The sequence below is a fragment of the Lynx canadensis genome, chromosome X (genome assembly GCF_007474595.2).
Source record: "Lynx canadensis isolate LIC74 chromosome X, mLynCan4.pri.v2, whole genome shotgun sequence".
NCBI lineage: Eukaryota > Metazoa > Chordata > Mammalia > Carnivora > Felidae > Lynx > Lynx canadensis.
In genome coordinates this window covers 50,603,045-50,627,963 of record NC_044321.2, presented here as the reverse complement: position 1 = coordinate 50,627,963, position 24,919 = coordinate 50,603,045, and positions in this window count along the sequence as shown.

The window sequence follows — 24,919 nt, the reverse complement described above, 5'->3', positions numbered from 1 at the left end:
CTTCAGCTACATAGGCATTATAATAACATATGTGACTAAAGTGGGATGCCTTCCAGAGGTTGAGCTTTGAATAATTCTGTGTGATCTCCAAACAGGTACCTGATACCTGACACAAATATAGAAATACCTAAGTTCACTTGAAAGGCAGTCTTTTATTTGTGGCTTCTGAATTTTGTCAAATTCTACTATCACCTAGAAATGAGGAGTTTGAATATTTTGAAACACTTCTGATTAGGAAATGTAAAAATGAAACACTGAAACTTCATGTTAACACATTCTATCTCATTTTTTATTAATTTCTGCTAAATATTTGAATGCCAAACATTTGATTTTATGATATTGCTGCTGAACTATTAGCATAAAGACAAAATGAATACAAGCATTCTTGGAATAAGTGAGTCGGTCACAAGAAATCATTAGAATATTTTTTTTTCTTTTTCCATTTTTTAAGTTATCTTTGGTATATATTCCACAATGATGTCTCAAACTTTCCTTTTCTTTTTCAGGATTACTTTGGCACTTCAGGGTCTTTTGTGATTCCATATAAATTTTAGGATTTTTTGTTCTATCTGTGTGAAAGATGCTGGCGGTATTTTGATAGGTATTGCCTTAAATGTGTAGATGGCTTTGGGTAGTATAGACATTTTAAGCACGTTTGTACTTCCAAAACATGAACATGGAATGTTTTCCTATTTCTTTGTGTACTCTTCCATTTCCTGTATAAGTTTTCAGAGTAGAGATCTTATACCTCTTTGGTTAGGTTGATTTCTAAGTAACTTACAAAGTATCTTTGGTGCAATTGTCAATGGGATCGATTCATTGATTTCTTTTTCTGGGTCGGTGGGGGATGGGATAGATGGGTGATGAGTATTGAGGAGGGCACTTGTTATGATGAGCCTTGGGTGTTGTCTGTACGTGAAGAATCATTGAATTCTAATGTTATGTATGTTAACTAACGAGAGTTAAATAACTATTGGGGAGGGGTGAAACTAGGAAAATAATGAGCAGATGATTTGGTCTTGCTATTTTTACACCTCCATTTTGACCATGCTATCCTGGCTCAGACATTTTATGTTGGAGAACTGAGCTCACACAAACAATTTTGTTTTGGTGCTGTGCTAACTAAACATTGAAATAAGATATATACGGGGGCGCCTGGGTGGCACAGTCGGTTGGGCGTCCGACTTCAGCCAGGTCACGATCTCGCGGTCCGTGAGTTCGAGCCCCGCGTCAGGCTCTGGGCTGATGGCTCGGAGCCTGGAGCCTGTTTCCGATTCTGTGTCTCCCTCTCTCTCTGCCCCTCCCCCGTTCATGCTCTGTCTCTCTCTGTCCCAAAAATAAATAAACGTTGAAAAGAAATATACGAACATAGGATGTCTGTGGATAAACTGTTTTTCAGGGAACAATAATAAAACTTTTCAATTACATGATCAATTTAAAAAAGTATAGCTTAACTTTCCAGTTCTAGTTTATCTGAATTTATTTTATAATTAAGGAATTTTTTTGAGGTCCAAATAATTTTTATATAAATGATTGATGTTCTTGACACAGCACAATGCATTAAGCATAGATTCTACTTTTTAAAATTTTAAGAAAGGACATAATATACTGAGATTTTAAAGCAGGGAGATCAATAATATTTTATCTCCAATAGTGAGCAATCCATAATCAATTATAGACTAGCCAAATCTGGGCTAAATTATATGAAGAAGAAACACATGTGTATTCTGTTTGTGCCACTGTTACTTTGAAATCTACTGCAAGTGCCCAAATCTCATGCTTAACCAAAGCAGAACTTTACTATTGGAGCACCGTGTGACTTTGAGAGGATCTATATCTTTCTGAAGGACAGATCTCTGCATGCCTAGCACAAGAGGAAGGTGTGGAAGTAGACTCTGATTCTGAGATATAGTGCCCCTGACTGGTTGATATCCATGCCTTCTATACTGGGAACAATAGTTGGTAGTAGGGTGGGGTTGTTGCTTAAGCAACAACAAGCAACTTCTTGAGCAGACCTTTGCTGCATTACCATACCTCATAATGCAGGGAGCACACTCATGCACTGTTGGCGATTGCTGTCCTGCATACCTGGTAGTGGACACAGACATGATTTTTCCTCATTGGCTCCAAACACTTGTCTGTTTTATGCAGGGTTTTAGGCCTGTCTAAAGTAAACCGGTATACGTACTATACAGGTGAGACTGAACACTCCCACCTTACACGCTATCCAGTGTAATAGAGCCAGACATCACATCCTCTGGAGAACTGGCTTTTATACTTATGTACCCAAGCTCTCATGGTACAGTGGGGTGACTAAAATGATAAAGACTATGACTTGCCCAGATCACAGAAGGTGAGAAAAGTCCAGAGGAGAAGGCTGGGCTCTGCCTTTTTAGGCCATGACTCCAATCCCTTCATCATGTGTGCTTTGGAAATGACAGACTCTACTCTTCTAGGAGGAATCATGCCCACTAGCTCTCCATTTGGGATCATTCTACTATCCAAAACCCCACGTGTGTACTCGCACACACATACTGATGGTGTGTTCAAGAAAGAGCAGACACTGGGGAAGTGACAAGAGAGAAAGAAGAAAGAAGTTAGAGAGAGGTCTGCCATGGGGTAGCAGCATCTATTTTCTTAGCTGCATGCTCAAAGGCCCAAAGACGGGCAAGGATTTCTTAATGTTCATAGGTTTTGCTGGACCCAGGGCCATCCTTGGCCCAGCCTCCAGAGGAAAGGACTAGGGTCCTGCAGCCCAACTCTGTGGGCACCTGGAATTATGATGAGCTAATTACCCTTAGTTTAGACAATAGCTACAGAAGAAAAGGCTTCAGTGTTTTCCTGTAGATTGTTTTGTTTCCCCAGAGTTCCATCTAATCATAATGGGTCAATTGGCCTTGGGTGTCCATCAATGACTCACTGTGTTCTGATTGACTAGAAATATGCTTTATACTTGCTGGAAGTCTTTGAGAGCCAAAATAGGCTTTGGGACTTGGGGTGGTGAGGACTTGGGACAGGGAAGGACATGTCAGAGCACTGAACACTGGGTCTACAGTCCAAGCACAATACCAGTCCATGTTGGGCCCCCAGGCTCTTCATTTGGAAATAAGGCGGTTATTGCCCGGGCTGATGGGAGGATGTCTCATGAGTCAAGAGTATACACTGGAGATGGACAAAGGGGAATGGCAGAAGCCTGAGATCCCTTGCACAACCCTGGAGCCTGTAGGTCCTGAGTTTTACCTAGGGAACTTAAAGGGCCACTGTCTTCATGTCAGCCACATAAAGGTGCTGATTTTGTTTGGAGGTTTTCATGCCTGTGGCTCCAGTGCTAGTGCTGGACACCAGGGAACAGGCAGCCTCCTGTGTCAGTGGTACACACTGAGGTTTGCTGGAAGAAATGAGTTGGGGAAAGGTCATGCAGAGGTTGTTCTGCATTTCACCTACCTCAAATACAACAGGAATCTCCCATTACTAGCAGTTATCTCCACAGAGTAAGCCAGTCAAAATCTAGATGGAGGGCTCCACGGTGGTTCTATTCATTCAATAACTGCTCCAAGCACTCACCTTGTGCTTGGGGATCTGGTGGGCCTAAGTGAAAGGCTTACAATGCAAAGTGGTCTCTGCCTGCCAGTTCTTCACAGTCTGCAGGGGAGATGGACAGTGGTATGAAAGGCAAGACGTGTGAAGAAAAGGCAAGAACTGTAATCTTGAAAAGAGTGAGTGTGCTGTGAGGACAGGCTGGGGAGTCACTGGAGGGTGTGAGAGGCCTCACAGAGGTGACATTTGCCGGGGCCATCATGACAAGAGGGAACCACACTTCACATGTCTGCATGTGTCAGGAAGAAGAAATTGCTGGTGCAGAGACTAGGAGACAGCATTAAGTTTGTCCATTAGAAACATTAGAAAGGTGGAAAATACAGCTGTGGGTTCCTGGGAAAAGAGAGGCATGGAAGAGGCAGGGCATAGACCAGAGGCTGGGACCTCATAGATTGTGAGTTATTCACTCATCTCTGACAGCATTATCAAAAATCTTGACTCTTGAAACTACAAAACTTTAATAGCTCACAATTTTTGTGGGAGAAGGATCCAGGCACAACATAGCTGTGTGACACTGACTCAAAGTCTCTATAAATACAGGGCTGTGGTCTCAAAGGAGACTCATCAAGATGATATTTTACTCACAGGCTCACTCATAGGGGAAATGTCAGAATTCAGTTTGAACTGGGCCTATTTCAATATTTTCACCTGGGAACTTATTTAATTCTTTCCCATATAGGGATCTCATATGGTAGCCTCTAGGTTAAGTGCTTGATTCTCCATTTGCATGGGGAGAGGAGAGACAAAGGGAGCAAATGTGGACAGAAGGCATAGGGAGGGATGGAGGGGAGAGAGAGAGAGGAATAGAGAGACATAGAAAGAGATGGAACAAGCACAGGAAAAAGAAGAAAGTGATAGAATTTGTGTCAAAAAATCTTGACACTGACCTCCAATCATTCCAACATTGTCCCCCTGGTTTGAAGGCAGTCAATAATAGCTTAGTGGATTCCCAAGGAGTGAAGTTTACTTGCTGGACATGGATCACTGTCTGTGTCCCCTGGGAAAGTCCATGAGAGTGTTTTCAGCTGGTTCACCCCAGAACTGAGAAGAATGGCTACATTTTGGAAATGGCTGTAAGCAATGAACGTCCAGCCTCACTCATCATTAGAAAAGTGAACATAGGACAATGGATTTTGTGTAATTTCTCATCCACCAAACCAGCAAAACTATTACACCAAACCCCTGAAACTAGATCTGTCCATGGCAAAACAAAAACAAAAACACAGGCCTACTTGGTCAGAAACCTGTGTTCTGCAAGACTCATGCAGAGATTAACAAACATACAGGGAAAACTATCCTCCTGAAGAGTTAGGGGCTCTTTTGCCAAACATGTGCCATAGTCACAACGACTAGACCAAAATCCTCAGTGGAGAGTCCAGTGTTTGACTGTAAGACAATCACATGGAATGGACCCCAGGGAGGACTCAGACTTAAAGTAGAGAAAAGGGGTTAAAATGGATAGAGGGAGGGCCAGAGTTCTGTATCAGGGAAATGATGTGACATGACTAGCACAACCTTCCCCAACTTGCTGACTCAGGATGGAGAAACACCTGTGGGCTTTAACAAACGGTGCCATCTGTGAGTTCCACCTGAAAGCCCTGTCAGCAAGAAACCTGCCCAGATTTTTCCTTCAGGATCAGAGCTAAAGCCCTGGCTCTGGGTATGTGTCCTGCCCTTGCTATCAGGACATAGGGGCAGTAGTGATACAGCTGTAGCAGGGATGTCCTGGCTGATGGGCAAGCGTTTGGAAGCAGGATTTGGCTCAGGATTCCATCCAAAGATAATTTCTGTGCTGCCCAGATCCTGGAGCATCCTGCCCACATGAAAACCTGCTGTTGTTCAAAATGAAGGGACCTCCATTAGTGAGGGGAGGGGGGCCAACTGGATACCCATGCGCGTGCATACCCTAGCCAGCTAAGCAACATCATATGCACAGGGAGAAAAAGGGCCAGATTTCCTCTAGGATATTAGACGCATATACCTTCAATTTCCTCGGTAACTGACTGGGAAACCAGCACCATTTGTATGGCCGTGTCCCCTGGAACCTGAACTGAGACCTAGCTAGAAAAGCAGCAATGGGATGTGCATGAGTACCAGCAGTGCCAATGTTCTGCATCTCCAAAGGGAATAGCATCTGTTGGCAAAAAATATACCTTTCTTAATCAACTCTTGATTCAGACAGGAGGTGAGCTCCGTTTCTAAAACCTCTGGCTTACCCTACACACAAGCATCCTCCACTAGGCACCTGCACATACTCTAGACCTGGTGATGTCAACAAATTCTGAAACCCAAATTTCAGGGTGCCTGCGTCCAAACTTACTGCACAATCACCAGGACTGTACCACACTCCCAGGTTAATAGTAAAGATTATGACTCGAGACAAGGGCTCTGAAATGATTCCAGGGAGACCCTTGTTTCCAAAGAGAAATTATTTAATATTGCGATAATACTCGACCAAGCAACAAGAGCTCAGGGACATGAGGGTCAATTGTCCTCCGGTATATCAGACACTGAGAGCCTTTGACTGGCTTAGGAACTGACTGGAAACTCACTTCCAATCCTTGTAACTTGCTTGTATGTGGGACAGTCACATGGTCTCAGTGTGTGAACTGAGACCAAGTTAGGAAAGCTGCAAGGGGAGAGGAATGACTACAAGGGGAGTCAAAGCTGTGCATTCAAAGGGGCATGGGGGAAAACACGGAAGGAGGCCTTGACCATACCTTCCTTTTGTCCCACACAGGAGACGGTATCCACCCCCAACTTCTGGCTTGGCCTACCCACACGCATTCTCCCTGGACGCCCTCACACACCCTGGTTTGGGGAGGGCCACATCATTCTGAAACCAAATTGAGAAGGACCCAATACAACACCTCTGTCACCATCACTGGTACACCACCAAATACCCAAGCTGAAACAAGAGGATAGTACTCTGAGACACTGTCTCAGAAAAGCTGCCATGCAAACCCTCTTTCATCAAAAGGGCTAATGGGTGCCAATGGAGACACACACTGCCAGAGTTCTTCATCACACATGAGATTTGGAGAAAGCTGAGAATGAAGTACCCAGCGCAGTCTATCAACCAGGTTGTATCCGGAATAAGAAAGGCCTGTGGGCTTAGGTCAAGGGAGCTCTCTGAAGGACTACAACTGAGAGCCCTGGGAACAAGAAGCCTGAATTCATTCTTTAGAAGCCAGTGATTTCTGGATTGGTCTATCCCTGCCACTTTTCCCATCAGTTGAAGGAGGCAGCAGTGTTGGATCTGGAGCTACTGGGATCTGATGGCTCTGGCTCAGGAATCTGCAACAAGGACTTGGTTCCCTCATTCCTGGCAGGGGCTCTTCCAATGCTGACCCCCTCCTGGTTCACACAGCCCATATGCAAACTGCCTGCTTCTCAGAATGAAGGCAACTCAGTCATCCGGGTCAGTGAGGCAAGCTGGCTCCCCTTCACCTTCCATAGGACAGCAGGCCAAGCACCAAGTTCCCAGGGGCTAAAGGCCTTCTTCCCTTTGGTATAACAGAGCCTGATAGCCATCACTAGCACAGGAGCAAAGGGGGAGTTTGCGGCCTACTCAGGGGTGCCAGCTGAGTGAATGATGGCTCCTTGGCTCCTAAAGGGAAAAACAAATGGTCAGAAACACAGCAAGGGGAAGGAAATGGGAACTAAGAAGGCCATAGCTCAACATTTCCAGTGGTAATGGGGATCCATTTCAAAAGAGAATGTCTTGCTTCATTTGACCTGGGCCCAGAAGGAGGGAGTAGCTCCCTTCCCAAATCTCTGGCCCAGCCTACACACCAAACATCCTCTGCTGGGATCCTTCAAATGTCCTCAGTCCCTGAATGGCCGCATACTTCTGAAACCCAGTGACTTAACAAAGAAGGAGCCCTGTGGCAAAATTTGTCCCCCAACCACAAGGACTGGATGAGACTCCCAGGTGGAAGGCACAGGATAGGGCTGACTCTGAACAGATTGTGGGAAGAACCTTGTTTGCACAAGAGAGCAAAGATGTGTCACGGTGGATGGGGAGGACCGGAGCTCTTTAGAACTTGGAAGGGGAATTCTATGGAGAAGGGAGTGCCTAGCACCAGCTCCCAGAAACGTGGCTGGCTGTGGGAAGAAGAAGAAACACCAGAGGGCTCAGGCAAAATTGCCCTCTAGATCCTCCATCTGGGAGCCCTGTCACCAACAGGCCTGCCTTCTTCCTTCAGAAGGACCTAGAGAGCCCTGGAACTTTGTCTGCTTTTTTGCTTTTCCCATGATTGAATGGAGTGAGCAGTGACAGTGCTGTAGCTGGGAGGTGCCCCCAGCTGTGGCTCCAAAGTGTGGAGAGGGCATTGGTGCTTTCTACCTGTAAAGGGCTCTTTCTGTGCTGACCACCTTCTGGAGCCTACTGCTCCTGTATGAACCGTCTGCTTTTCAGAAGGAAGGTGCCTCAATTAGGCAGAGCAAGAATGCGAGCTGACACCCCTCCCCAACCCCTTGCTACAAACAACCAAGCCCCAAGCTCAGGGATAGGAGGGCTATGCTCCTTTGAGGTATCCGATGCCCATGGCTGTTACTGAGCACAGGACTGAGTGGGAACCCGACACCCATCCCTGGGTGTTTGCTGAGTGAATGCCGGCTCCATGGCTCTTAAGGGTGAATGAAGAGGGAGTCAGAAACAGTAAGGGGTAGGGAATGGCTGCAGCCAGGACCAAAGTGCGTTCAATATTTCCATCCAATGGGAATGCGATCCATGTGGAATGGAGATGTTTACCTTCATTTCCCCTAGGCCCAAAAGGAGGCCAGCCCCCACACTAATATGTCTGGCACAGAATCCACAAAAACAGTTCTTGGCTGTACTCCTTATGATGCCCTAGGACTCTGGATTTCCATCTAGTCCTGAAACCAAAATGCCAGAGCCCCTTTGGCTCCATCTGTCCCACAATCACAAGGGCTGGTCACCATTGGAGATCTGCAAGTCGGAGATAGTACTCAGAAAGAATGAATTTGTATGGAACCCGAGACGAACCTTGATGGATAATAAAGCAATGTCATGAAACTAGATACATCGAGGGCCGGAGTTCTTCATTAAGGATGAGAATTGGATCATGTTTAGAAGAACCTGAATAGCACAATATATTTGCAAGCCTGCTTGCTCAGGAATCACAAGAAGTTTTTGGAGGCTTTGGCTACAGGAGCGCTCCAAAGGATGCCCTTTGGAACCCTGTGAGAAAGAGGCCCACATTCCCCCTTAAAAAATAGATGGGAACTTTGGCCTCTGGTGTGCTTCTGCCCATCATATCCGTCGACAGGGGCAGCAGTGGGTCTGAGATATGAAGAATGTGCTTCCATGTGATGATCAAGGGGTGGGAATGAGACCTTGGTGCACTATTTATTCAAAAGGCTTTTTGTGAGACGATTAGGTCATGGAGCATGCTTCACATGCACAGACTGTCTATTTTTCTGAATGAGGGTAGCTCCATCCATTAGTGGCCGGGGTCCATGTGGTTACCCATTCCCACAGTACTGTAGCCAGTCCAGCACCAAGGGCTCAGGGACCATGGGGCTAGCTGTCCTCTGGGATATCAGACTCTGAGAGCCCTGCACTGGCTCAAGAAAGGCTTGGAAACTCACCTCCACAGCGGGGACCTTGGTTGGTGTAGGGGACAGACACAGGGTCTCTGTGTGTGAACTGAGACCAAGTTAGGAAAGCAGCAAGGGGAGAGGATGACTACAAGGTGAATCAAAGCTGTGCATTCAAATGGGCAAGGGGGATATTGAGGAAGGAGGCCCCGATCTTCCCTTCCTTTTGTCCCACACAGGAGGCAGAATCCACCCCCAACCTCTGGCTTAGCCTACCCACAAGCATTCCCCCTGGGCACCTTCACACACCCTGGGTTTGGAGAGGGCCCCAAATCTGTTCTGATCTCAGTCCTAGGAATTGAGTCCCCAAAGGGAAAGAGCCTTGGGTAGGGTTAGGGCTAGGTACAGGGATGTTTCAAGGGCAGAACTGACACCAGTCCAGTGATCTCCCCAGAGGGCTGACTTAAGGGCACCCGTTATGGTGTGAGGCAGGCATAGGGTTTTTGGTACAGCGGATGGCCAATTGTGGGTTACAGGTCTAGGTTTGGGCCCCAGAGCCCCTTCTGAAGCTCGATTCAGGCCAGAAATCTCCTGGTCAACTGCAGGGTTCCTTGCCGAATATTCAGCACCCATCCTGTGCCCCAAGACTGTTCTTTTGTCAGACCTAGGAGGTGGGCCCCCTTAGAAGCAGAACTGTGGCTAGGGTTAGGGTTGGCTCCCTGGAATTGCTACAGGCACAATCACCGACAGTGCCATGATCTGCCTGGATGGCTCAGTTGAGGGCGCACAGGCGGTTGGGGTTCAGGCTTAGGGTTTGGATTCAGGAGGTGGAAGATTCTGTGGGCCAGGGTTAGGCAAAGTCTCAAGGTCCCCTCCCTCATCTCCATTCTTGCCGTGGAAATGTCATGGCAAAATTCTGACTTCCATGCTAAGATATTCCCATGTTGGTCACTGGGCCCAAATCTGTTCTTTTATCAGACCTCCATGGTGGGCCCCCTTAGGGCCAGAGCCCTGACTAGGGTTAGGGCCAGGTCCCATGAGGTGACAGGGATGGAACCCCAAGCAGTGTTGTAGTCTCCCCGGAAGGCTGAGTTTAGGGAGCATTGTAGTGTGCAGGTCAGGCTTAGTCTTTGTGTTCAAGGGCTGGCAAAGTGTGTGGGCCAAGCTTAGGTTTTAGCCACAGTGTCCCCCCTCGGGCAGCTCCATCCCTGCTTTGGAAATGACGTGAAATATTCAAGTTCCATGCTGAATAATCCCACACTGGTATGGACCGCAAATCCATTCTGTTCTCAGACCTAGCAATTGGGCCCCCATAGGGAAAAGCCGTGGCTAAGGTTAGGGTTAGGTACCGGGAGGCTTAAGGGGTGGAACCGACACTGTCCAGTGGTTTGCCCAGGGGGGTTGAGTTGAGGGTTCCTGTTAGGGTGTTGGATGGGCATAGAATTAGGATGCAGTGGATGGCCAACTGGGTGTTCCAGGTATAGGTTTTGGCCCCGGGTCCCCTTTGAATTGCCATTCAGGCCCTTGAAATCCTGTGGTGAACTGCACTGCAGGGTTCCTTGCTGAATATTTCAGTGCCCATCATGGGCCCCAAGTCTGTTCTTTTCTCAGACTTAGGAGGTGGGCCCCCTGGGAAGCAGAACTTTAGCAAGGGTTAGGGTTGGCTCCCAGGAAGTGCCAGGAGCACAACCAACGGTGCGGTGATCTGCCTGGACATCTGAGTTGAGGGCACATGGTCAGGTGTGGGTCAGGTTTAGTGTTTGAATCAGGCACCAGAAGATTGCATGGGCCAGAGTTAGGCAAGGTCTTGGGGTCCCTTCCTATAGCTCCAACCTGGCCATGGAAATGCCATGGCAAAATGTCTGGCTTCCATGCTGAGGTATTCCCCATTGGTCATTGAACCCAAATCTGTTCTCTTTGCAGACGTCTATGGTGGGTCCCCTTAGGGCCAGAGCCCTGGCTAGGGTTCTTGTTAGGTCCCAGGAGGCTCCAGGGGCTGAAACCCCAGCAAGGCAGGGTTCTCCCCAGGGGTCTGAGTTGAGGTTGCATGGTAGGGTGTGAGTCATGCTTTGTCTTTGGGTTCAAGGGTTGGCCTAGGGTGTGTGCCAAGCTTAGCTTTGGCCTCAGCATCCTCCTTGGGAAGCTGTATCCCTGCTTTGGAAATGGCATGGTGACTTTACAAGTTCCATGCTGAATAATCTTCCACTGGTTACGGGCACCAAATCCGTTTACTGTTCTCAGGCCTACAAATTGGTCCCCAACAGGGAAAGAGCCTTGTCTAGGGTCAGGGTTAGGTCCCAGGAAATCTCAGGATCAGAACCAACACCAGTCCTCTGATCTCCTTGGAAGGGTCAGTTGAGTTCACCTGTTAGGGTGCGGGACAGACATACGGTTTGGGTGCAGTGGACGGCCAATTGTGTGTTCCAGGCTTATGTTTAGGCACCAGATCCCCCTTGAAGCTCCATTCAAGCCCCAAGAAATCACATGGTCAACTTCAGCATACCTCGCTCAATATTAGGGCACCCATCATGAGTCTGTTCTTTTCTCAGACCTAGGAGGTGATCCTTCTTAGAAGCAGAGCCATGGCTAGGGTTAGGGTTGGCTCTCAGGAAGTGCCTGGGGCACAACCACCAAAAGTGGCGAGATCTCCCTGGATGGCTGAATGGAGGGTCCATGGCCGGGTGTGGGTCAGGTTTAGGGTTTAAAAACAGGAGCCAAAAGACTGCGTGGGCCAGGTTTAAGCAAGGTCTCAGGATCCCTTCCTACAGCTCCATCCCGGCCATGGAAAGGTCATGGCAAATTCTGGCTTCCATGCTGAGATATTCCCCATTGATCATCGGCCCAAATCTGTTATTATTTTTTTTTTCCAGACGTCCATGGTGGCCCCCTTAGGGCCAAAGCCCTGGCTAGGTTTATGGTTAGGTTCCAGAAGGCTCCAGGCGTTGAACCCCCAGCAGTGCAATGGTCTCTGTGGAGGGCTGAGTGGAAGGTGCATGTGAGGGTGCATGTTAGTCTTTGCGTTCAAGGGCCAGCTTAGGGTGTGGGCCAAGCTTAGGTTGGCCCTCATTTTCCCCCTTGTGCAGCTCCAACCCTGCTTTGGAAATGGCATGGTGATATTTCAAATTCTATGCCGAATAATCCTGCACCGTTTATGGGCCCCATATCCGTTCTGTTCTCACCTAGGAATCGGGCCCCTATGGGGATGGAGCCTTGAATAAGTTTCGGGTTAGGTCCTGGGAGGTTTCAGGGGCAGAAATGACACCAGTTCAGTGATCTACCTGGAGGGCTAGGTTGAGAGTGCCTGTTAGTGTGAAGGACACGCTAAGTGTTTGGGGGCATTGGAGGGCTGATTGTGTGTTCCAGGCTTAGGTTTTGGCCCCGGCTCATTTTCTGAAGTTCCAGTCAGGCCCTGGAAATCTCACGGTCAACTCCAGGGTTCCTCACTGAATTTGTCAGCGCCCACCAAGTGTGCCAAGTCTGTTCAGTTTCTTAGACCTAGGAGGTGATCCCTCTTAGAAGTAGGGCCATGACTAGGGTTAGGGTTGGCTCCTAGGAAGTGCCAGGGTCTCAACCCGCCAGCAGTGCTGTGAATTCCCTGGAGGGCTTAGTTGAGGGTGCATGGGACGGTGTAGGTCAGGCTCAATCTTTGGGCTCAAGGGCCAGCCTATGGAGTGGGCCAAGCTTAGGTTGCCTTCAGGATCCACCTTGTGCAGCTCCATCCCTATATTGCATATCACATGTTGATGTTTCAACATCCATACTGAATAATCCTGCATCTGTTATTGGTCCCATAAACGTTCTGTCCCAGACCTGCGAATTGGGCTCCCATAGGGAATGATCCTTGGCTAGGGTCAGGGTTAGGTCTCGGGAGGTTTCAGGGGCAGAACTGATATCAGTCCACAGATTTCCCTGGAAGGCTGAATTGAGAGTGCCTGGTAGAGTGTGGGAGAGACATAAGGTTGGGTGCATTGGACAGCCGATTTTGAGTTCCAGGTTCAGCATTTTTTCTAAACATGATCCAATTCTCATTTTTAATGAAGAGCTCTGGCCCTAGGTATATCAAGTTTAATGACATTGTTTAAAATCCATCAAGGTTTGTCTATGGATCCATACAAATTCATTCTTTCAGAGTTCTATCTCTGGCTTGGAGATGTCCAATGTGGATCAGCCCTTGTGACTGTGGGACAGTTTGAGCCAAAGGAGCCCTAGCCTTTTGGTTTCAGGACTACATGGATATCCAGAGCCCTGGGGCCTTGGCAGCGGTCCACACAAGACTTGTTTGTTTGGAGGCTGGGCCAGATGTGTTAGCGGGGAGCTGGCCTCCTTGCTGGTCCTAGGGGAAATGAAGAAACACATCAGCGTGCCACATTGGTCTCATTCCCGCCTCCCACGTGTAGTCCTTCAGAGGCTCCCTTGGCCTAAGCCCACAGGCATTTCTTATTCTGGATACAACCTCGTTGAGAGGAGACTGCACTGGGTATTCATTCTCAACATTCTCCAAATCTTATGTGTGATGAAGAACTCTGGCAGTTTGTGTCTCCATTGCCACCACTTAGCCGTTTTTGTGAAGACAGTTTATGCATGGAATTTATTCAGAGCCAGTTTCATAGAGTAATAGCCTCTTGTTTCAGCTTGGGAGTTTGGTGGTGTCCTTGTGATGGTGATATAGGTATTGCTTTGGGCCCTTCTTAATTTCGTTTTAGAATTATGTGTCATCCCCAAACCTCGGGTGTGTAAAGATGCCCAGGGAGACTGCTTGAGGGTAGTTTAAGCCAGTGTTTAGGGGAGGATTCCACCTCCTGTGTGGGACAAGAGGAAGGGATGTTAGAGATATCTCCTTCCTCGATTAGACCTGTGCCCATTTGAATGGAGAACTTTGACTCATCTTGTAGTCATTCTTCTCCCATTGCTGCTTTTCTAACTTGGTCTCAGTTCACACAGCAAGGGCATGTGGCTGTCTCATACACAACCATGTTCCAAGGATTGGAAGTTAGTTTCTAGTCAGTTCCTGAGCCAGTGGAGGGCTCTCAGAGTCTGATGTCCAAGAGGACAACTGACTCTTATGTCCCTGAACTCTTGTTGCTAAGCAGGCTATTATAGCAATAGCAAATAATTGCTCTTCTTTTGAAACAAGGGATTCCCTGGAATCCTTTCAGAGCCAGTGTCTCAGAGTCATATCCTTTCTTATTAAGCGGGGAGTCTGGTACAATACTGATGAGTGTTCAATAGGTTTGGCCACAGGGGCCCTGGGAGTTGTGTTTCAGAATTTGTGGACATCACCAAACCTAGAGCATGTGCAGGTGCCCACTGGAGAATTCTTGTGTGTAGGCTAAGCCAGAGGTTTTAGGAAGGGAGCTGTCCACCTGTCTGAATCAAGAGTTAATTAATAAAGATAATCTCCTTCGCAGATGGATGCTATTCCCTTTGGAGATGCAGAACTTTGGCACTGCTGGCTCGCACTCATCCCCATGCCATCGCTGCTTTTCTAGCTGGGTCTCTGTTCACATTCCAGGAACATGGGGCTGTGACTTACACAGCCATGGCTGTATGAATGTTGCCAGTTTCCCAGTCAGTTGCTGAGGAAATTGAAGACTCTGGGTCTAATATCCCAAAGAAAACCTGGCCCTCCCATCCCAGAGCCCATGGTGCTGATTAGCTGGCTAGGGAATGCACGAGCACGGGTAGCCAGTTGGCCTCCCTCCCCTCACAAATGGAGATACCTTCATTTAGAATAATAGCAGGTTTTCATGTGGGCAGGATGCTCCAGGATGTGGCCAGCACAGAAAGTACCTTTGGATGCAATCCTGCAACACGTCCCTCTTCCAAGCACTTGCCCATCAGCCGGGAGCGCATCCCTGCTACAGCTGTATCACTGCTGCCCCTATGTCCTAATGGTAAGGGCAGGACACATACACAGAGCCAGGGCTTTCCTTATGATTCTGAGGAAATAATTTGGGCAGGCTTCTTGCTGACAGGTCTTTCAGGTGGAACTCATGGACGGCACATTTTTGCCAAAGCCCACAGGTGTCTCTCCTTCCCGAGTCAGTCATTGAGCCGGGGAAGACTGTGCTAGTCTGTCACCCTCTGCATTATCTCATTCTTATCACTGATGTAGAACTCTGGCCCTCCCTCTATCCATTTACACCCCCTTGCTCTATTTTAAGTCTGATCCCTCCCTGGGGTCCACTCCCTGTGACCACTCCATGCTCATAAGTGGAAAAATAGTTTAGGCTGTGATTGTCTTTGAATGCCAGGATTTTTAATTTTCTTCATTATCCTTATTTTGTCTTTCCAAATAGTACAGAAAGCTGCTTGTAGATGTACCCTGGTTTGGTTAAACTTCTTCATAAACAAAGAAGGGAAAGTGAATAAGGAAGATGACACAATGGAGGTTTCCAAAGAGAATGCTTTGATTGCCACAGGATTAGAGAAGCCCTTGGAAAAAATTAAAGAGGCTAGAAGATTTCTGCCAAAATGCTATAATTTGGTGAGACAAATGGCCAGACAGATCCCTGGTCCACTCCAGTTTAATTCTTTGTTCTAGGAATAAGTACACAAGTGAGATTATCACACACCTTTTGTTTGATATAAAAATAAACTTTTCCCAAAGCTCTACTTCATTCCTTTTACAAGACCTATGTGCTATGTTTTCCTTTTGGAAGAAGATTCCTTTGAAGTGCAGGTCTCTATTTTAAATGACCCGTTGCTGTTGTCCACCATCCCTGCTAACCACATGGACACCCCTTTCATTTCTGTCTTCCTCATTGGAAGTCATCTCCACATGGCACAGGTCACGTTTTGACATGGTCACTAATAAAGATATAGTGCTGGGCACAGAGCAAGGATGGCTGGTGGTTAAAGGAATTCATACAAAATGAACCTGTATTGGAGGTGGGTCAAGAGGGTCACAAGTACAGGCCCAGGATGGCATGCACGGAGTGTTTCCCACTGACCTTCCATTGCAAAGCCTCCTTGATCTATCTGTAAAATATTATCATCCTGATTTTTCTTAAATGCCTGCACAACTACTACTAAATATTTCTGCATGCAAGGTAGCAGGAGGAGGCCACGTGAGGAGGAATCTCTGTGCTATGTGCCTTAGAGGACACTGTAACTTCCTCCAAGGTAGCTCTTAACCCTGCAGGTAATGTAAGAGTGCCATGACTCAGTTCTCATGTAATTCACCTAGGAAATGATTGGATAGGTCCTCATTTAATTTTTGTCCTTTTTCACAGTGAATTTTCTTTTTTGTTTCTTTAATTCCCGTTGGTTAATATGAAGAGTTATATTACTTTCAGGTCTACAATTCCATATATCATCCTGTGCTCATTATGACAAGTAAACCTCATAAACCCCATCACCGATTTTACCACCTCCCCCTATCCACCACCCCTCTGGTACTATCAGATTGATCTCTAATCTTAAGAGTCTGTTTCTGGATTCTCTCTCTCTATCTCTATTTTTTCCCATTTGCTTGTTTGTTAATTCAATTCCACATATGAGTAAAATTATTGGATGGCATTTGTCTTTTTCTGATTGATTTATTTCACTTAACATCATACTCTCTACCTCTATCCATATTCTATAGATGGATGGATATATATGGATATAGATAGATAGATAGATACATACATGGATCTGTATGGATATATATACGGATATATGGATAGATAGATAGATAGATAGATGGCTATATATAGGGATATATGAATATATGGGCATATATATGGATATATATGAATATATGATATATATATATGGATATATATGGATATGAATGGCTGTGTGTGTGTGTGTGTGTGTGTGTATAGCCAAAAGAAGGAATGAAACCTTTCCATTTGCAAGGACATGGATGGAACTAGATAGTATGATGCTAGGTGAAATAAGTCAATCAGAAAAAACAAATAACATCCAATAATTCACTCATATGTGGAATTGAAGAAGCAAACAAGCAAAGGGGAAAAGGTAAGGGATAAAGCAAAACTATATTAGGATTTGCTGCCATGGAACTTTTGAGAGGTTCATTATGGGAGACTCCTTATCCCAAAGCAGGAACAATACATTCGTATTTTACAGTCATTGGAAAAGGTGGTCGACACTATCCTCAATCAGAAAGCACTCCTTATTGTTGTAGACTCTAAGTCTAAAGTTCTCTTTTGGCCAGCAGAAGAGCAGGACGCAGGATGAAAAGTGAGAGATGGCTAATGTCCGGGAAAAGACAAGAGCCCCGAATAAGGGTCCTTGCCCCCATTTTTATTAGGATCAGAAGGCTTAGAAACATGGCGATGGACGTGCACAAAGAGACAATGATCTGTAAACACTAACTTGGGGACATGAGGGAAAGGGCGTCTTGAGGATATTCGGGGTTAAGGGTTTGGGTTAATACAAAACAAAATACGGTGCCAGGCAGTCAGGGCGGAAGGTTGTTTACAAGGGACAGGAGGCACGACCTCTGTTTATCTTAGCTAGCCTAGGGGATGAGACAGGTAGGACACGTGACCTCAGAGTTAACAAGGCACCTTTTCTTTTGTTAATCATCTCCCCTCTGGGCTGCTTCACCTGCAGGGCGGCGGTCTATAGCCCAATTTACCTGTTCACCTAGCTTGGTCCTTCCTTCCTGTGAAAGCAGGTTTCTGCTATAGTACTAATTTGGGGGGGGGGGTGCTTCCACCCCAAATATCTAATCTCATTTATTTCATATACCTATGTTCTATATTGGGGCCTTTGCCCCACCCTCTCTATACTGGGGCTTCTGCCCCACCTTCTCTATACTTATTTACCTAATCTTGTTTGTCCAAACTTGGGTGTGAGCATCCTATGGCTTTGTAATTCTTTATGCCTTGTTAACCCATTGGTGTAAGCCCAGGGAATTCCTAAACTCATTCCCCACACCTTATATTATTATGATTACCCACCAACACTGCCCTTGGTTCCCAAAACAAGGAACTTGTGGTCTTGATATTTGGGAACAAGTAGGGAAAACACTTAAAGCTCGGCATTCTGAGGGGGCTAACATTCCCCCTGAGGTAATCCTCATTTGGTTCATTGTCCATACTGCCCTGCTCCCATTGAGTTCAGAGGATGTATATAAAGATGTAAAATTACCCAAAATAGAGAAAAAACCTGAGCTTTTTTATAGTCAGCCTGTGCCTTTTGTGCCTTAAGAGCCAAAAGATACTCCCCCTCCCTCAAAAGGGTGGGAGGATAGGGAGCCTCTTAAAACCTCACAGACCGGTTCTGATAAAGTCCTCACTCACCCCAGTGCAAAAGTACATTAAGGAAGCCCATAAGGCCGGTCAATTTCAGCTGTTTCCAGTTGTCAGGCAAAATGGGCAATACGTCCATGAAGGCCTTTCCAATAGTAAAAGAATTGCAAAAATCAGTTCAGCTGTATGTCCATCACAGCTCTTTTACAACCGGCATTAAATATATATATATATATATATGTATATATATATATATATATATATATATATATATTTGGTACTTATTCCATGTGTGCCTGGGACTGGGGCTCTCTTATGAACATCATTTTGACCCCAGCCCAATATGCTGTCTGTGCCCAAGAGTTTCATGATGCTTGTGTGGCTCGTGCTGTGCAGAACTTTGACACTGCTGTTCTGGTGTCTTTTGAACAACTGTCCGGTATGGAGCAGTATTCCCAACCAAGGCAGCAAGCCCAGCTTCCAATCATTGTCAGTAAAACAATGCACTGAAATAGTGCGGTGTATTTTACACAGACCATCCCTAATATAGGGGACTCTAACTCTCTCTCTCACAGTTTCTCCCTATACACTCCGGCTACTCTAACTATATGTAGGGGCCTCTCCCTCATTCGTTTCTTGGATTAATAACTATGATGACTGGAGCCAATTGTCTCTGGCTAGGATGTCTTCAGGATGGAGATTTTAAGGAACATTCCCAAGCAGCTGCAGAAACTCCTTTTGTTTCGGGGAACTTCCCTGTCTTCTCTGGCCCGACATGGACTGCCTAATTCCACTAGTGGAAAACAAAACAAAACAAAATAATCCAAAAAACAAAAACAAAAACAAAATCAATATCTGTTCATCTATCTGAGCTGACAGGCTTTAGGACCACATGAACTCTCTTCTCTGCTCTCTGTGCCTTTGTCTGCCTTCAGGCCTCTTGGAGGCACCTCACCTTTTCTGCCTTCCCTTCCTCCTCCTCCTGTTTCTGCACCATCTGGGGTGTGTCCTGCCTATCTGGCTCTTCAATGCCTCAGGTAGTATCAGCTCCTCCTCCTCACATTGTCAAAAAGCAAAAAAAAAATAACTGCTTAGACCTCAGATCTCCTCACTGGTTCCATGGGAAAAAAATGACAATGGTAAACTTTTCAAAGTTTACCACACACATAAAATATTATTAAGATAGGCACGTCTTTTAAATTATAAAACTTTATTCTACTAAGGTTTACTAAAGGTCAAATAAGCTCATGTTATCTCTGATCCGATTTGTTAGCAAAAAGATGAATTAAAGTAATGGTTAACTTTGTCTCATAGTTTTCACAGGTAATTGTTAAAATAGCTTTCAGGGTCTTTGGTAACCTAAAACTTGAACAATTTTCTTAAATGATAAATTGAATTAAGTTCATCGGACATTTGAGCCTCTTGCAAGTCAAATGGAATGCTGAAGCATTGCTTATTAAACATAGGTTTATGCTTCTGACTTCTTATGGAAAAAAAACCTAAAAATATTTAAATCCATTAAAAAACATGTTTTATGCTTAATGGATTCATAAATCTACCACCTAAAAAATATTCTGATATAACAGACAGGTTACAATTGGCTACTAGTTAGTTTTCACTGGAGACTAAGGTTTCTAAGAGTTAAAATTCTGCTAATTGTAATTAAGGCTAATGGAAATAAGTAACTTTGTATACAAAAAAGTAAGAGATATGTAAAAAAGATATAAAATTTAAAAAAAATTAAAGATAATAAGTAAGTCAATAAATGAATATATAAGTATGTTTATTTATAAATAATTATATAAGTATATTGATTTGTAAATAAATATATAAATGTTTATAAATAAATGAATATATCAACATATTTATTTGTAAATAAATACAGTTTTAACTACCAAGCAAATGTAAAATGAGCACATAATATGTGCAAAACATGTTAAAAAAAAGGGGGGCGGGGAGATACACCTGGCTGTCTGCATTACAACCTCAGCTCCTTCTTGACTGTGCTATGATTACTCTTAACTTTTTTTTTTTTTTAATTTTTTTTTTCAACGTTTATTTATTTTTTTGGGACAGAGAGAGACAAAGCATGAACGGGGGAGGGGCAGAGAGAGAGGGAGACACAGAATCGGAAACAGGCTCCAGGCTCTGAGCCATCAGCCCAGAGCCCGACGCGGGGCTCGAACTCACGGACCGCGAGATCGTGACCTGGCTGAAGTCGGATGCTTAACCGACTGCGCCACCCAGGCGCCCCTACTCTTAACTTTTTAAACCTGATTAGGGTTTATCTTATTTTGAAGAATGCCACCCAGTCCTTGGGTGGCATTCTTCAAAATAAGATAAACCCTCTCACCCTATGGTTCTATGCAAAACCCCCGAAGGGGGGCCCACACGGACTGGGCCCACTAAACTTCTCACCTGGGGTTGAGGATATGCTTGTGTTCTTTCAGATTCTGAACCTCTGTGTATTCCCTCTCAGTTGGTGAAGCCTTACCATGGCATGGTGGAGACCCCCAGGATATCTTCCAATGAACCAGGACTTCCAGAGAATGACTCTGAGTGAGCAACCACTGCCCCCCTTTTTCAAGATGAAAGAAGCCTCTTCGTGGACTCTTCATCCTAAAGCCACTCCACAAATGCAAGTCCTTGCCCCTGACATAACATCGGGAAGCCTTAAATGCCTGTCTAGCCAGGCCATCATCCTCTTACAACACAATATGGCATATACCCCTAATTCACATCTGATGGCCATGATTTCTGTCATTCACAAAAATTCGATATGTGTAACCCTGATTCTTCTCCTTGCCTTCAATTGTCCAGGCCAAGCTCAATATTCATATTGGGCTCATCTCCTTATCCCACCTCTATTTGCTGGCTGAACACTCCTAGCCTGGGGTATTCCTGTTAGCAATAATGACAGAGTTCATGGAAGGAGCCAATCTCAACCCGGCCTTCCAAACTGAGCAAGAGCATTGGCTTTATATGCCAAGATTTCAATGGTGGCTTCCTCCAGCACCTCCTATGTGTGCTACTAAACTTAGCAACTTATCTGCTTGTTTCCAACAAAAAATCAACTGGCTTTTGCATGTACAGCCCAAAACCTCTACAAGGCCAGACAATGTTACCTTTTTCTCAGCCACAAGCTTTGATATACCTAAAAAACAAACAAAAAACCAAACATATCTCACATTCCCAATGTTATAACTTGCTCTAATCTCAAATATTCAGACCACCCCTGGAATAATATTCCTTGGGCAACCTGTTATGGAGAGACTGAGCATAATCTTCACTGGGGTAATTGCACTATTATTGACAGGGGTCCTAGAGGACATCTTGAAACAAAATATTCGAATAAGACCATACCCTTTGAGCAGTCTAGTAGGAAGAATAGTTTTTGGAAAGATGGAGGCTTGTCTGGCCCTCTAATTTCTTCACATAAAGGGAAATTAAAAGGACCTTGACTTGTTAATCTTTGGAAGCTAGGCCTTCCCTTCTTCACTCTTACTATTAGCCACAGTGAAATGTATGCAAATCAACATATTAACATAATTTGGGCCTCCCTGCACAACAATCAATTTGCATAGACCACCATTTGTGTCCCTTCTCCCTATGTTCTCTTTGCTACCTCCACTTTACAGATCCAACAACTAGAAAATAATTATAATATCTCTACCTCCCAGGGCTGGTTTTTGTCCTGCATAAGTAATGATAGCATCACCCAATTAAATATCTCCTCTTTATTAGTACTTAGTGCGTCTCAGCCTGGTTTCCTGTTAATAGCCCTGAGCCCTATATGCATCCTTCAGGACTAGGCACGCTTTCCAAGCTTGTTCACCTCAGTGACGCCTCTCATACCCTCCAGTGACTCCCCAGCCTGTCCTCACAACACACTTGTTGTTTTCACTATTACAGTTCGTGCCCCCCCTCACTTTTATTTTCACGTGTCTTGTCTTTCATATCTTTGTTCATCTCCCCACCAAACTGTGAAGACCCGGCAGGCAGGGGCCACTTTGTCATTGTAAGCCTTGCACTTATGTCCACCAGATCCCCAAGCACAAGGTGAGTGCTTGGAGCAGTTACTGAATGAATAAATAGAAGGACCGTGGGGCCCTCCGTCCAGATTTTGACCGGCTTACTCTGTGGAGATAACTGCTAGTAATGGGAGATTCCTGTTGTATCTGAGGCAGGGGAAATCAAGAACGACCTCTGCATGACCTTTCTCTTGTTCCATTCCCCCAGCAAACCTCAGTGGGTACCACTGACACAGGAGGCTGCCTGTTCCCTGGTGTCCAGCACTAGCACTGGAGCCACAGGCATGAAAACCCCCAAACAAAATTAGCACCTTTATGTGGCTGACATGAAGGCAGTGGTCCTTTAAGTTCCCTGGGTAAAACTCAGGACCTACAGGCTCCAGGGTTGTGCCAGGGATCTCAGGCTTCTGCCATTCCCCTTTGTCTGTCCATCTCCAGTGTATACTCTTGACTCATGAGGCATCCTCCCATCAGCCCAGGCAACAACCGCCTTATTTCCAAATGAAGAGCCTGGGGGCCCAACATGGACTGGTATTGTACTTGGACTCTAGACTCAGTGTTCAGTGCTCTGACATGTCCTTCCCTGTCCCAAATCCTCACCACCCCAAGTCCCCAAGCCTCTCTAAGGCTCTAAAAGGCTTCCAGAATGTATCAAGCACTTCTCTAGTATCTCAGAACACAGTGAGTCATTGATGGAGAACCAAGGCCAGTTGACACTTTATGATTATATGGAACTCTGGAGAAACCCACTGGTAACACAACACTATATGGGAAAACACTGAAGCCTTTTCTCCTGTATCTATTGTATAAACTAGGAGGAGTTAGCTCATCATAATTTCAGGTGCCCACAGAGTTGGGGTAAAGGACCCCAGTCCTTTCCTCTGGAGGCGGGGCCAAGGATGGCCCTGGGTCCAGCAGAAACCTATAAACTTCAAGAATTCCATGCCCATCTTTGGGCCTTTGTGCATGCAGCTATGAAAATGGATGCTGTTGCCCCATGGCAGAGCTCTCTCCAACCTCTTTCTTCTTTCCCTGTTGTCACTTCCCCAGTGTCCACTCTTTCTTGAACATACCTTCAGAGTGTATGTGCCAGTGTACATGTAAGGAATTGGATAGCAAAATGACCCCAAATGGACAGCAAGTGCTAGCATGATTCGTCCCAGAATATTAGAGTCTCTCCTTTCTAAAGCAAACATGATTGGAGGGGTTTGAGCCATTGCCTAAAACGGCAGAGCCCAGCCTTCTCCTCTGGACTCTTCCCACCTCCTGTGATCTGGGCCAGTCCTAGTCTCTTGATCAGATCAGTCACCCCATTGTACAGTGAGAGCTTAGGTACATAACCACAAAAGCCAGTTCTCCAGAGGATGGGACGTCACGTTCCATTAATACTGGATAGGGTGTCAGGTGGGGAGTGCTCAGCCATGCCTGTATACTAAGTATTCCAGTTTACTTTATACAGGCATAAAAACCTGCATAAAACAGGCAAATGTGTGGAGCCAGTGAAGAAAAATCAGGTCTGTGTCCACCACCAGGTACGCAGGACATCACTAACCCAGCAGTGCATGAGTGTGCTCCCTTGCCTTATGAGGCATGGTAATGCAGCAAATACTGCTCAGGGAGTAGGTCTTCAGCAACCACCCCACCCCAGTACCACCTACTGTTCCCAGTAGAAAGGGCATGGATATCAACCAGGCAGAAACACTAGGTCTCTGAATCATGTAGACTAGTTCCACTCCTGCCTCTGCTGCTAGTCATACAGAGATCTGTCCTTCAGAAGGACATAGATCCTTTCCAAAGCCACACAGTGTTCCAAAGGTAAAGTTCTTGCTTTGGTTAAGGTGATATTTGGGTCCCTGTGGTAGATGTCTAAGTAAGAAACAGGATACAGATGTGTTTCTTTTTCATAGACATGAAACCTGGATGTGGCTAGTCTATATCTGATTATGGATTGTCCACCATGGCAGATCACATACCATTGATCTCCCTGCTGTAACATCTTAGTATATGATTTCCTTTCTAAAAATTTTAAAAAGTAGAATCTATACTTCATGCATTATGCTATGGATAGAACACCAAGTTCTTTACATAAAAATTAATTGGCCCTGAAAAATTTCATTAATTATAAAATAAATTCAGAGGAACTAGAACCTGTACATTGAGCTATAGTGTTTTAAATTGATCAAGTAATTGAAATGTTTTACTACTTTTCCCTGAAAGACACTTTATCCACAAACATCCTATGTTGGTATATTTCTGACTTTGATGTTTATGAAGCACAGCACCAAAACAAAATTGTTCATGTGTGTGAGCAGAGTTCTCCAAGATAAAATGTCTGAGTCAGGATAGCAGCGTCAAAATGGAGGTGTAAAATTAGCAAGACCAAATCATCTGCTCATTTTTTCCTATTTTTTCCCAAATTTTTATTTAAATTCTCATTAGCTAACATACAGTGCAATATTGGTTTCAGGGTTAGAATTCAGTGATTCTTCACTTACAGACAACACCCCTGGCTCATCATAA